We start from the raw sequence: 11,955 nt of genomic DNA, 5'->3' as shown, positions 1-11,955 counted from the left end.
TTATGGTTATCTCTATATTGGACAAATGTAGATTCATCTTTATCTAGTACTCAAGAAGAAAGTGAAGCAGCTCTTTTTCACTGGGATTGACAACTCACAAATAACAACATGGAGATTTATTATTAGTTACGAAAGCCTGGCCTTAGTTTAGGCTTGTCTCAACTAGCTCTTATAACTTAAATCAACCCATTTATATCAATCTATGTTCCACCATGTGGTGTTACCTCTCTTCCATCTTGGGCCTCCTGTTTCCTCTCTGTGTCTGGCTGGTGATGCCACCTTTCTTCTTCCCAGAGTCCTCTCTAACTCCAGAAGTTCTATCTAACCTTTTCCTTCTTAATTGGCTTGCCTATGGTGTTTGGGACTGAGATGGGCAGCAGCTGGAGGTTGTTGTAGAGAGGCTGCAATGGGAAAGCCCCAGATTCTCGCGGAGGGCCTGGGAGGAGGGAGGGAAAGTCAGCTCTAGTGACCCCAGTAGCTGCAAAGCCAGCATTGAGAAGCTGCCTCGTGGTCTCATGCCCCACACTGGATTCCAGATGAAGCATCTGTCTAATTATTCTTTATCCATAAGAACTCAGGGGTCAGATATTGGAAGAAAAACCTGATTTATTAGAGAAGTGGTGGAGAAGCAACTAGTGACCTCTCTTTCATCCCTCGATCTAAAAGAGCCAAGAGTCCTTCTAAACTCCTCCCTACAATGTCCTGTGTCTCTCTATATGCCCTTGGTCCTCCCAAACCTCTATGGCTAATTTTGACCAGCTAGTAGCTAGCTCTGCCTTCTGATTCAAAGTAAACTTTATTGACAGTCTCATGAGTGTCGGAATGGGTACAAAATATCTCACAACAAAAAATCAGAATATAAATACACATTTTCCAGATAGCTTCAGGTAAAATTGTTTCACAAACTAAGTGTGAAGAGTTTAGTCAACTGTTTCAGAAGGAAAGTAAGTAACATGAAGTTATCACTCTTTATTGAGACTGCATGATACTCACACTTGGTGTAAGTATCCTTGCCCAAGCAGGCAAGATACTGAACTGAAATCAAGAGGATGGGCCCTGCCAGAGCAGACCCTTTTGAAGGATGCAGGATTGGGATGCTGGGGGAGTCCTTGGCAGTGTACAGATCTGAGGTCTAGACTGCAATCTTATTTCCCATGCCTCCTGAGGAGCTGGCAAGGCAAAAAAATGCAATAATCTGAAGCCCATTGATCACCTTCCAACCCTTCTTGGAACCCTTGTTGGAAAACCAGAGTGAGGGGAAGTGCGTTGGGATAGTCCCTACTTCTGGAGATCAATGCATACCTGGGCAATGTTCTGCATTTTTGGTACAACTTTTAATAAAAATAAATAAATAAATAAAAGGATAGGTAATGTTAATAATAGCTGCTCATTTTTAAAATGTTTTGGAGAACTAAAACTTTGGGGAAGCCAAGGCAAGGGATGTTGGGGACTGCCAGGGTGAAATGGCATCCTAATGAAGACTCCAAGGGCTTGGTATTTTCTCTCATATCTGTTTACTAAATGCCCAAGTATCTTGATAGTTGTTTTTAAGACCCTTGAATGCATTTGGCCCACTTGACATTAAACACAGGGAAAATGAGAAAGTCGTGACTTAAAAATCTTAAAAATAGTAAGAAGTGTTGGGAAAAGTCTTGTAATACAATTTTTATAAATTAGCACAAAGAGCTAAGGAGATGGTTCTGCCAGTAAGGTGTGTGGGTCTGAGTTCAAATACCCAGCACCACATTAACAGAAAAAAAGCTGGCATTTAAAAAAAAATGAAGACGGGTGTGGGGTTGCATACCTGTGATCCTTGCACTGGGTAAGTAGAGACAGGTGGATTCTTGGGGCTCACCGGCCAGTCTATCTGAATCGATGAGCTTGAGGTTCACTGAGATACCCTGTCTCAAAAACTAAGGAGGGAAGTGCTGGGGGAAGACACTTCACATTAGCCTCTAGCCTTTACATGTACATGTATGAACACATACATACAACACACAGGCATGTAGACACTCACATGCATACACCAAATTCTCCCAGGGTGGCATTTTCCCCTGGTAAGAATTGTCAGTTCTCCATTTGCCTCACCTAGTTAAACTTTGACCAGCGTGTCCTGAAAGCCTGGAGCCTTGTGGGGTCGGCTGGCTTGGTCTCTCTTAAGTAGATGAGAAGGAAGCTCACAGAAAGGGAGGGGCTGAGGCAGCAATCTTCCTGTCCTCCCAGGGTCTCGCAGCTCTCATTTTGTCAAATTAGCAGTATCGAGCATGATTTGACCTTTACAAAGAAAGACAGGCTTCCCTCTCTTTATGGGGTAGAGCCTGCCCTGGGTTCCCAGTTCTGAGTGCGCAGGTCTGTGCAGTTACTTCTCTCATCCCCAGCTTTAGGGCCTCCTCCTGTCTGTGTGTTCCCACCTGATGGGGAAAAGGAAAGCTCAGGGCTCCTACCATATGCCTCTAGCCTCTGTGCTTTGCCCAGGGTACTGTTACATAAGGCATTTCCTATTAACTATGCTTTTTTTGTTGTTGTTGTTGTTTTCGTGACAGAGTTTCTCTGTAGCTTTGGAGCCTGTCCTAGCTCTTGTAGAGTAGACTGACCTTGAACTCCACAGAGATCCGCCTGCCTCTGCCTCCCGAGTGCTGGGATTAAAGGCGTGCCCCACTACTGCCTGGCTATTAATTATGCATCTTAAAGCTCACTTTCATCTTTCAAACTCCATTCTTCCTTCCCCCAGCTTCACTTTCCCTCTGTAAATCCTGCATTCTTATTCTGTCATACAGGGCTTTTACTTCATTAGGAATGGTGTCTTACTCGCTGCTTGTGTCTAACATAGGCTTGGCCTAGACTTTGCTTAGGAAACGGTTCAGTGGAGTTAACCTCACAGCCAGGACTGAATTTAAAACTCGGATCTCACTGACTTTCACCCCAATGCTCTTACTCCCCCTTCCTCCGACCCTTGGCCCTTCAGTTTGCAGAGGCCATGCGAAGTCTTGGCCTGTTTGTTCATTGTTCATGCCTTCTCCCAGAGAGCCAACAATTCTTGGAAAAGGACACTGTATTCCTTGTTAATTGAACCGAGGCACAAAGCAGAAACTCACGCCTATTTGCTAATGATGCTTTGTTCATCTTGGGAAGAAATGGATGCTTCAAAAGTATAATCTTGTCTCCTCAGCTCTTTTCCTGGTGCCGCTTCCTTGCTGTTTTCTGCCTTTTCCTGTATTTTCTCTACATCTTTTATTTCTACAAGGCTCTATCTAACTCCAGCAAACAGGAAAAGGTCCAGGTAGCGGAGGTTTAATAAATGTCAGTGCATGTACCAGCTTGAAGAGACATAACGACATGTTAGATTCTTGGTGTGGGACACTAAAACTGGGATGGATGGACTATATGGGGAAACTGAGTGGAACTTGAGTGTAGAGGCGTTCACCTTGAGTTCCAGCTGAGAATACTGACTTCTGGAAACCCATAGCCTCACACTGGGAACTGAGGAGAGCAATACCAAGCAAGGGCATTGAAAACATTCCTGCCTTTTTTCTGGCTAGGGGAGACTTATGTTCCAAAGTGTAACTAAGCTAACATGGTCTCCTCATCTCTGGATCCTGGAGTGGGCTTCCCTTTGCTCCAATGCCCTGCTGTAAGTTATCCTAACCCTTTGCTACCCTCCATCCTCCCTAGTGCCCTGCTGAAGATGGTCCCTAACCCTTTGCTACCCTCCGTCCTCCCTAGTGCCCTGCTGAAGATGGTCCCTAACCCTTTGCTACCCTCCATCCTCCCTAGTGCCCTGCTGCAGATGGTCCCTAACCCTTTGCTACCCTCCGTCCTCCCTAGTGCCCTGCTGCAGATTGGCCCTGGCCCTTTGCTACCCTCTGGCCGCCCTAGTACCTTTTCACTTTGCTTCTCCAGCATCCACATACTTTGTCCTCCATTTTCTTTGACAATTTCTTTTGTAAAGTTTCATCTGCTCCCAGGACTTTGACATCACTACATATTGTCTTAAGCCCTTTCCCTAAGAAGCATGCTTAGGCACTCACTGGGCATTGTAATTGAATTTCTCTTAGAAATAGGATATGGAGTCTCAAACTGTTGACCCATTCCCTCCCCAGTGTCATTTTGATAAATGACATCAAAATATAGCCAGTCTTGAGGACCTCCTGGACTCTATTATAACCTCCTGCCACTGCCATTTAATAGTCACTAAATCCCATAAATTGATCAGTATCCAATAATCTAATGATCTAGACTGTGTTCTTCCATTCTCCAGCCTCCTTTGCTTCACCAGCAGTTATAGCCAGTGCTCAGAACCACTGTGTACTCTGCTTGTGGTGAATGCATCCGTTCTCCTCAAAGTGCTATTTCTTTGTCTAAAACAAGAGAGGTCTTGCACTATAGCCCTGAATCTTCTCCTGGTTCTGATCTAGGATTCTATAGAACATATATACATATATATGTCACACACACACACACACATACACACACAACACACACATCAGCTTACATAGACCACAGTTCCCAAAATGAAAAGCTGAGCTTTCTGCCCCCAGTTTTTAAAGATCTTCCTTCAGTAGTTCAAAAGAGTTTTGCTTGGATTCTAACAGCCCTCAGAACCAAACCTATAGAGAGGATGATTTCCCAGAAATTACTAAGAGACACAGGCTTCCTTCCTTCTTGCCCTTCTGCCTTCACTGCAGAGAAGAGAGCTAGCTGCCTGGAGGCGGGGCTGCCTGGAGGCGGGGCTCAACAGAGTTCCTGTTGTCCTCTTTACCACAGTTACTTGTTCTCTTGTTGCAGTGGCAGGAATGCAGCTGGAAAATCCTCAGATGCTTGTTCCCTCTGAAAATTAACTAGAGGACAAACAGTGAGTTCTGTCCCTGTCCCGTCCTCACCACTCTCTGTCCCAGCAGACAGGACAGTGAAGTTAATGGGTTTGTTCCTAAGGCTCCACTGCTTCCTAAAGTTTTCCTTTGTCCTTGATTTAAGAACCTCATTGAAGGGCACCAAGGAGAAGGGTGACATGGCGCACCTGCTATGAGCTGGTAGAGTGAACATGCCCCTGGTTAGCATTGCCCTCAGTGTGAGAAGTTGCTTCTCTTGACCGTACAATGGTCTAGAGAAAAGAAACAGCTAGGGGCAGCTCACCTTATCTACTGAAGTTGTTTCTTACTTCATGTGGTACTGAAGTGGGCAGTTCATCTTGGATACTTCTAGTCTTTTGTGTGTGTGGGTTCTTTCTTGTAACATCCTCATCCCATTGTCCTGAGCAGAGAGAGAGAGAGAGAGGGGCAATACTCGTGACAATGCTAGCTGATGTTTCTGGTAAGAAGCTGGCAAAGACTCTTCTAGAGATGTTAGGATATCACCATGCTTTCTAATACAGTTCAACCAAAATAGGAATTGGACGCTATCTCTACCCTCATCAGTCTGGCTCTGCCTTTTTATAGGTATGGAAAACGAGGCTTTCTGCAATTGGTAATGTATTTTGGCCTCCCAGTCCTGTGTACTTTCCATTACTGTCAGCTTCCTAATTGCATTCGGATTTCCCTATTCTCCAAAGCCAAGGAGCATCAACATGTAGCTCTAAGAATGCTGCTAAATCCTGAGTAAATAAAGTCAGCAAGGTAACCTGTGGGGTCTTTTCTTCCTAACCTCAGATGGAGTGCTTGCATTAAACTCTGGCTCTGGGTCACTCCCGTGTATTGTAGGGATAAAAGACATATGCCGCTACCCAAAGCCCCATGCTGACTCTTGAGAGGATGAGAGGTAAGATTTTGTTGCTGTCCTTGTGAGCTTATTCCTGTGCAGGACCAGAAAAGACATCACTAACTTTTGGTCAGTAGAGTTTGTGATGAGCCTGAGAAGTAGAGAGCCCTCAACTGGAGTGATTGTGTTGAAGGACCATGAAGGCCCCCATTTCCTCAGCTAGAAACTCATGGTGATTTTACATTAAATCATTGGAATTCCTTTAAGATGAAACTTTGGGAAATAGATACATTAGGTTTTGAAATGTTGTAAGTGCTTTCCATGCCTGGCTGAACTCCTGGGGCATGGCACCTCACTCACAGTCTTCGAATTGGGAAACTAGGTGGCCACTGAGCCAAACCATCCTGTAACTATTCTAGATGCAGAGTGTTTAGAATGAAAACTGCAATTGTCCCTTTGTCATAGATCTTAAGTCCTAAGATTGGCAATTAGATATAATGATAATAATGTTTATATACAAAACACAAATTGAGTAAGGCAGTAGAGAGTACCAGACAGGAGGATGTGTTTATGTGGAGCATGTTGTCAGGTTCTAAAATGAGTTTCCCAAGAATTTTTTAACCCTTCCTTTGAAAAGTAAATCCTAAACTCTGTCTGCTGGGAAGTGGTGGCTGTGTTTAGTGACTTCTACAGAAAAAAAGAATGGGAATGATACATAACCCTGGAAGCTAAGTGCTTAAAGTGCCGTCTTCTACTTCTTTTCCTTGGGTTGTTTGCCGTAGGTCAAGTTAGTGCTGTGTCAAGGATACACAAGCAGTGTATAAAGAGGCTCATGTGGCAATAATGGCAAATGCTTGCCAACTCTGTGGAATGGAGCCATCCAGGAAACAGACGCCCAGCTCCAGTCCAACTGCAAAATACCTGCAGCTCCTGCCAACGTCTTGAGCTTACCACAGTGGAATGAGGACCTGGATCAGGCCACCCAGGTAAACTGACTCCAGGTCCCTGAGCTGGAAAACAATTGAGACAATCCAATTTATATAGAGATATATCTATATCCAATGTAGATATAGACATAAATCTATATCTATGTTGATATATAGCTATAGGTATATACCTATATCTACCTACCTACCTCTCTCTCTCTCTTTTTCTGTCTCTCTCTTCTCCCTCCCTCCCTCCCTCTCTCCCTCCCCCTCTCTCTATACACACACACATACATATGGGTGTGTATGTGTGGGTGTGTGTGTATATATATATATGTATGTATGTATATATAGTTTAAACCCACAGATTTTGGGATAATTTGTTAAATAGCAACAAGTAGCAATAAATAACATATATTGTGTGGAGAAGGAGCTAGTTGACTGTTTTCAAATAGTTGTGATATAATAACTGGCAGAAGAAATGTGAGGGGAATAGATCTTGACTCACAATTTCAGACCTTATGTCCATCATGGCAGTGAAGACACTGAGAAACAACACCGTGTGGAAGGAGGATGTGTCAGAAGTCCTCGTGTGGTGGCAGACCAGGAAGCAGACAGAGCAGCCAACACTAAAAGTAAATCAACCTTCAGACCCAGCCCATGGTGGCCCCACCTCTACCAGCTAAGCCACTTACATTAGCAATTCCACCATCTTCAAAAGCAGTGACCACATGCTGGCGTGTGAGGTTCAAACCCATGAGCCTTCAGAGGACATTTCATGTTGGAAGGTAGTTTTGGAGGGTGGCTGTCAAACAAAAAAGTAAAAAGAGGGAAGAGTATTTGGGATGGAGAGAAGTGGCAAGACGCTGTGGATAAAACACGCTTGGTTTTTGAAGGACTCCCAAGACCTGCACACATGAATGAAAACATGCTTTCAAAGCTAGAACCGCCTCCTCGGGGAATTGCCTCATTGTTCTTTCTGATGGAGCATCTACTGTTTCAGTTCTTGGCCATTTCTTAGGGTTAGGATTCAACTCATGGGAAGACATGTTCTTTCCCAAAGAAATACAAAGGATACTGTTCATGGGTACATAAGTGAATTCTACCCTGTTGAAGCCATTCCAACGGTGTGAGGATTTCTTGGTATGGTCTCGATTTACATTTCCTTAATGGCTAAAAACACCAAGCATATTTGCATATGCTTAACTGACCATTTTTACATTTTTTTAACACAATGCACATTTGCATTCTTTGATGGTTCAACATGTTTCTCTTATTTTTGCATCTTAAGAATTCTTTATATATCCTGAGAAGAAACCCTTAAGGAAACAAATGGTTTAGAGTTATTTCCTACCATTATGAATTCATCTTCCCACTTTGTGGATGCTCTTGTTTGATAACCAAATTTCCAACTTTACCCACATATGCATTTATTCTTTTGTTGCTTATACTTTCAAAGAAAACATGAAAGGAAATAATCAAAGAACTCATTTGAAAAAAAAGAAAACAGAAAAGAGAAACAAGCAAAACTCATGAACATTTACTATGCTTTCTTCTGTGAGTTTTTGTGTGTTTACATTTAGATTTTTGATTTGTGTGTGTATGTGTGTGTTTTTGAAAAATGCATGTGTGTAATAAGGACTTCTGCAGTAGTAGGGCGGGGTGGAGGGCTGGAAGAGGGCAAGCAGACCTGAAACAGAAATGTTAGAAAGCCACAAGGAGTGAACACAGGCACACAGTAGCACAGAGGAACATGGGGACAGAGTGGAAGTAGCTCTGCAGGGCAGTTCTTGTAAAAAGGATGTTTCAGAACCTAAAATGGCCAAGAAAGCAAACTGGTGCAGTGAGTTCATTTGATTTTTTATCCTAACATGGGTCCTGCCTGTGTCTTTCCCCAAGGTAGATTTTAAAAAATCAGAGCAAAGGAATTGAAGAAAAGGGAGAAAAGGTTCATAGCTCCAGGTTGCCAAGTTCCAGAAATGGTAGTGGGAGGGTACTCTGTATAAACAAAAGTTTAGCAGGTAGGTGTCTTAGTTAATGTTCTATTGCCATAAAGAGACACCAAGACCATGGCAACCCTTATAAAGGAAAACATTTAAGTGGGGGCTGGCTTACAGTTCAGAACCTGAGTTTATTATCAGCAAGGCAGGAAGCATGGCAGCTTGTAGGCACACACCGTGCTGTAGAAGGAGCTGAGAGTTCTACATCTGGATTGGCCAAAAGCAGGAAGAGAAAGACATTGAGTCTGTCTTGAGCTTTTTGGAACCCCAAAGCCCAACCCCAGGTACACACTTTCTCCAACAAGGCCACAGCTACCACAAGACCACACCTTCTAATAGAATTGTTGGAGGAGACCACTTGTTGGTTCTTGGCTGCTCAGCCCCAAAATAATTACTCAGAAACTATATTATTTAAATCACTGCTTGGCCCATTAGCTCTAGCTTCTTATTGGCTAACTCTTACATCTTAATTTAACCCATCTCCATTAATCTGTGCATTACCATGAGGTTGTGGCCTACCAGCAAAGTTTCAGCATGTCTGTCCCTGGCAGCGGCTCCATGACTTCTCTCTGACTCCACCCTTCTTTCTCCCAGTAGTCAGTTTAGTTTTCCCCACCTAGCTCTGTTCCCCTATAGCTCTACGACAGGCCCAAAGCAGTTTCTTTATTAACCAATGATATTCACAGCATACAAAGGGGAATCCTACATCATAGTGCCATTCTCTGGTGACCAAGCATTCAAATCTATGAGCCTATTTCAAACCGCCACATTCAGGGAGATCAAAATATTTGCATGAAATTTTTATGAGGTGGTGGAGATCAAAGGTGGAGGAAATTTACCAAATGTCCTTTGCAAACAAGCTACCTTTGATAGGAGAAACCAAAAGGAATTATTTCTTACAGAAAGCTGATCAACAACAAAGTACAAATGAAAATGACACAATGTGACCCATTTGTCTATATGCTTGTTTAAAAAAGTAATAAAAAGAATATTCTTGTGTGTACCAACTGGCAAAGATTCAAATTCACCCTTTGTCTGTGGAGACTCAACTGTCTCTCCTCCAGAAAGGGTTTCATTCCCCATTGAGTTAGCTTTGCACCTCTGTTGAAGGGAATTGGTGATAAATGCATGGGTTTGTTTGTTGATTGCCAATTTTATTTCATTGAACTCTGCATCTGTCTGTATGTGAGCACTGTGCTGTTTTGTTACTAAACATTTATAGAGAATTCTGAAATTTGGGAGTGTCTGGGTTCTCAAAATTACTCTTATTTTTCAAAAGTACTTTTAATTTTGTCTGGGTCTGGGTCTTTTGTCTTTCTACCTGAATTTAAGTATTAACCGACACCATGATAGGTATATTTTTGTATGTATACATGGAACTAAGGAGCTTGACCATCTTAGCAATCTTAAGTCTTCTGATCTATGAACATCTATAAAAATCAGATTTCTTAGATCTTAAAACACTATGATGGCTTTATGTATGTCTCCCACTCCTTTTATTGTATGTTTTTCAATGTGTTTGATTAACTTTATTTTGGTCTTTTATTCTTAATAACATTGTAAGCAGCACCTATATCTTAATTTAACTTCCAAAAATTTCACAACCTTTTCTTCTTCTTGCCTATTGTCCTGGCTAGTTCTTCCATCTCAGTATTGACTAAAAGTTGCAAGAATGAACATTGTTGTTTTGATACTGACCTTACAGTAAAATATTTAGTTTTTAACATTAAGTATGATGTGAACTTATAGATTTTTTTCATAAATAGTTTCCCCAGGTTATGAAAGTTATTCCCATTTGTTTGCTACTATGTAATGGTGTTGAAGTTTTGTCAATTTTTTCCCATATACATATCGATGAGCATATTTTTTTAATCTTTTAATTTTTTATTCTTTTTTATTCTACAACATGGTATATTTAAATGAACCTTGCACTTCTAGGTTAGGTCCCATTTACATTCAGTGCCTACTCCTTTTTACACAGTTCAATTTGCCGGTGTCTGGTAGTATTCTGCTAAGTTTTGTTCTGATCTTTCTTTATAAAGATTGTTGGTCAGTTGTTTTTTTATAATGTCTTTGCATACGCTGTCCCAATTATTTAAGCCTCCTATAACAGATTGAGAAGTATTCATTGTGTTCTTATCCTTGCTTGAAAAAAAATCCTGAAGATTGACTTTAATTTTTTCTTTGAATGCTTGGTAAGTTTGAAACTGACTGACTTAGCCGTACTCTGGGTCACTCATTTAGTTTGTTTTCTGCATCTCAAGTAAGCATTTAGAATTTATCATCTTTCTGGAGCTGTACCATTCCATGTAAGTTGTTAATTGTTTTTTTATATGCATCTGTTCACAATATACCACTATAAATCTTTTTATTGTAATGTTAGTTTTGACATTTCTTCTTTTTATTCTTGTTTTTTTTTTTATTAATTTGGGTCTATTTTTGTGCTGGTGAGTCAGTTTGTCCTTTTTACTGACGGAGATATTTTTTGGAATCTTACAGGCTATTGGTCAGCTGTTGATCTATTAGTGAGTTCTTAGGATCATTTGTATCAGTCTTTGCATTCACACCCCAGGTCTTCATATTTTGCTTTGAGTCAGTCTTAACAGCTTAATGCATCTCTAGCTAATGAATAATCCAGTTTCTGTTTTATGAAGTTAGTTCTGAACTTTTGAAAATTATTCCTTAGGAAAGAAAAAAATAATGAAAATCAGAAATCAGTGAAGAGTTAGAGAGTAGTAGGAGATGGGACCGGAGAGGAGGAATAGATGAAGCCTAGGATCCATGCTAAGGAGATTGCTTTTGCTCGGAGATGAAGCAGTGGGCATCATGGCAGAAAAGTCATTTCCTTAACTGGAGCCTCAGTGACCTGTAATATCTCTGCTTTCTCACAGGATAACAGTGAGCAGGAAAATGAGGCCACGGACTAGAGGATCACAGGTCAGGCTGGAGGTCAACTTCAGCATCTAATGTTCTGGCCTAAATTATTGTCTTCCAGTTCTTATCTGATGGCAGATTTCCAGGGGAAGGAGATATAGAGACTCCTAGAAGACTAGGCCTTGTACCCCAAGAAAGGTTTATTTTGTCCCAAAGGATACTTGGAGATCCCATATTTATAAACATCATTAGCCGTCTAAGAGAGAGAGGATGAAGCTAGTGACAGCCGAAATCTCTGAAGATGGATCCATTTCTTTCTAAGTACCCATGGGGCTGAAGGCTGGGGGCTGATGATCTGATGGTGGAGGGGTAAGATTGAGGAATGGACTCAAGCCATAAGAGAGAGGTTATGGGCTGTGGAATGACAGAAGACTTCAGACAAGTTCAAAGTCTGAACTTGA

General features: G+C 41.8%; 1 long non-coding RNA gene across 2 annotated transcripts; it reads left to right on the top strand.

Annotated features, from left to right (window-relative positions):
* The first annotated feature begins 4,753 nt into the window (after window positions 1-4,753).
* On the top strand, window positions 4,754-10,959 carry LOC126489476 (uncharacterized). Of its 2 annotated transcripts, XR_007588929.1 has the most exons (5): window positions 4,785-4,852; window positions 5,436-5,463; window positions 5,646-5,754; window positions 6,477-6,680; window positions 7,137-10,959. It is a non-coding gene; the product is annotated as an uncharacterized lncRNA (long non-coding RNA). The 2 variants fall into 2 exon arrangements; XR_007588930.1 differs by lacking the exon at window positions 5,436-5,463 and having other exon boundaries at window positions 4,754-4,852.
* Window positions 10,960-11,955: the final 996 nt, after the last annotated feature.

This window comes from Alexandromys fortis, unplaced genomic scaffold, assembly GCF_014885135.2.
Source record: "Alexandromys fortis isolate MF-2015 unplaced genomic scaffold, M_Fortis_MF-2015_v1.1 scaffold_220, whole genome shotgun sequence".
NCBI lineage: Eukaryota > Metazoa > Chordata > Mammalia > Rodentia > Cricetidae > Alexandromys > Alexandromys fortis.
Note: the sequence above shows the minus strand (reverse complement) of the source record. Positions and strands in the feature narration are given on the sequence as shown.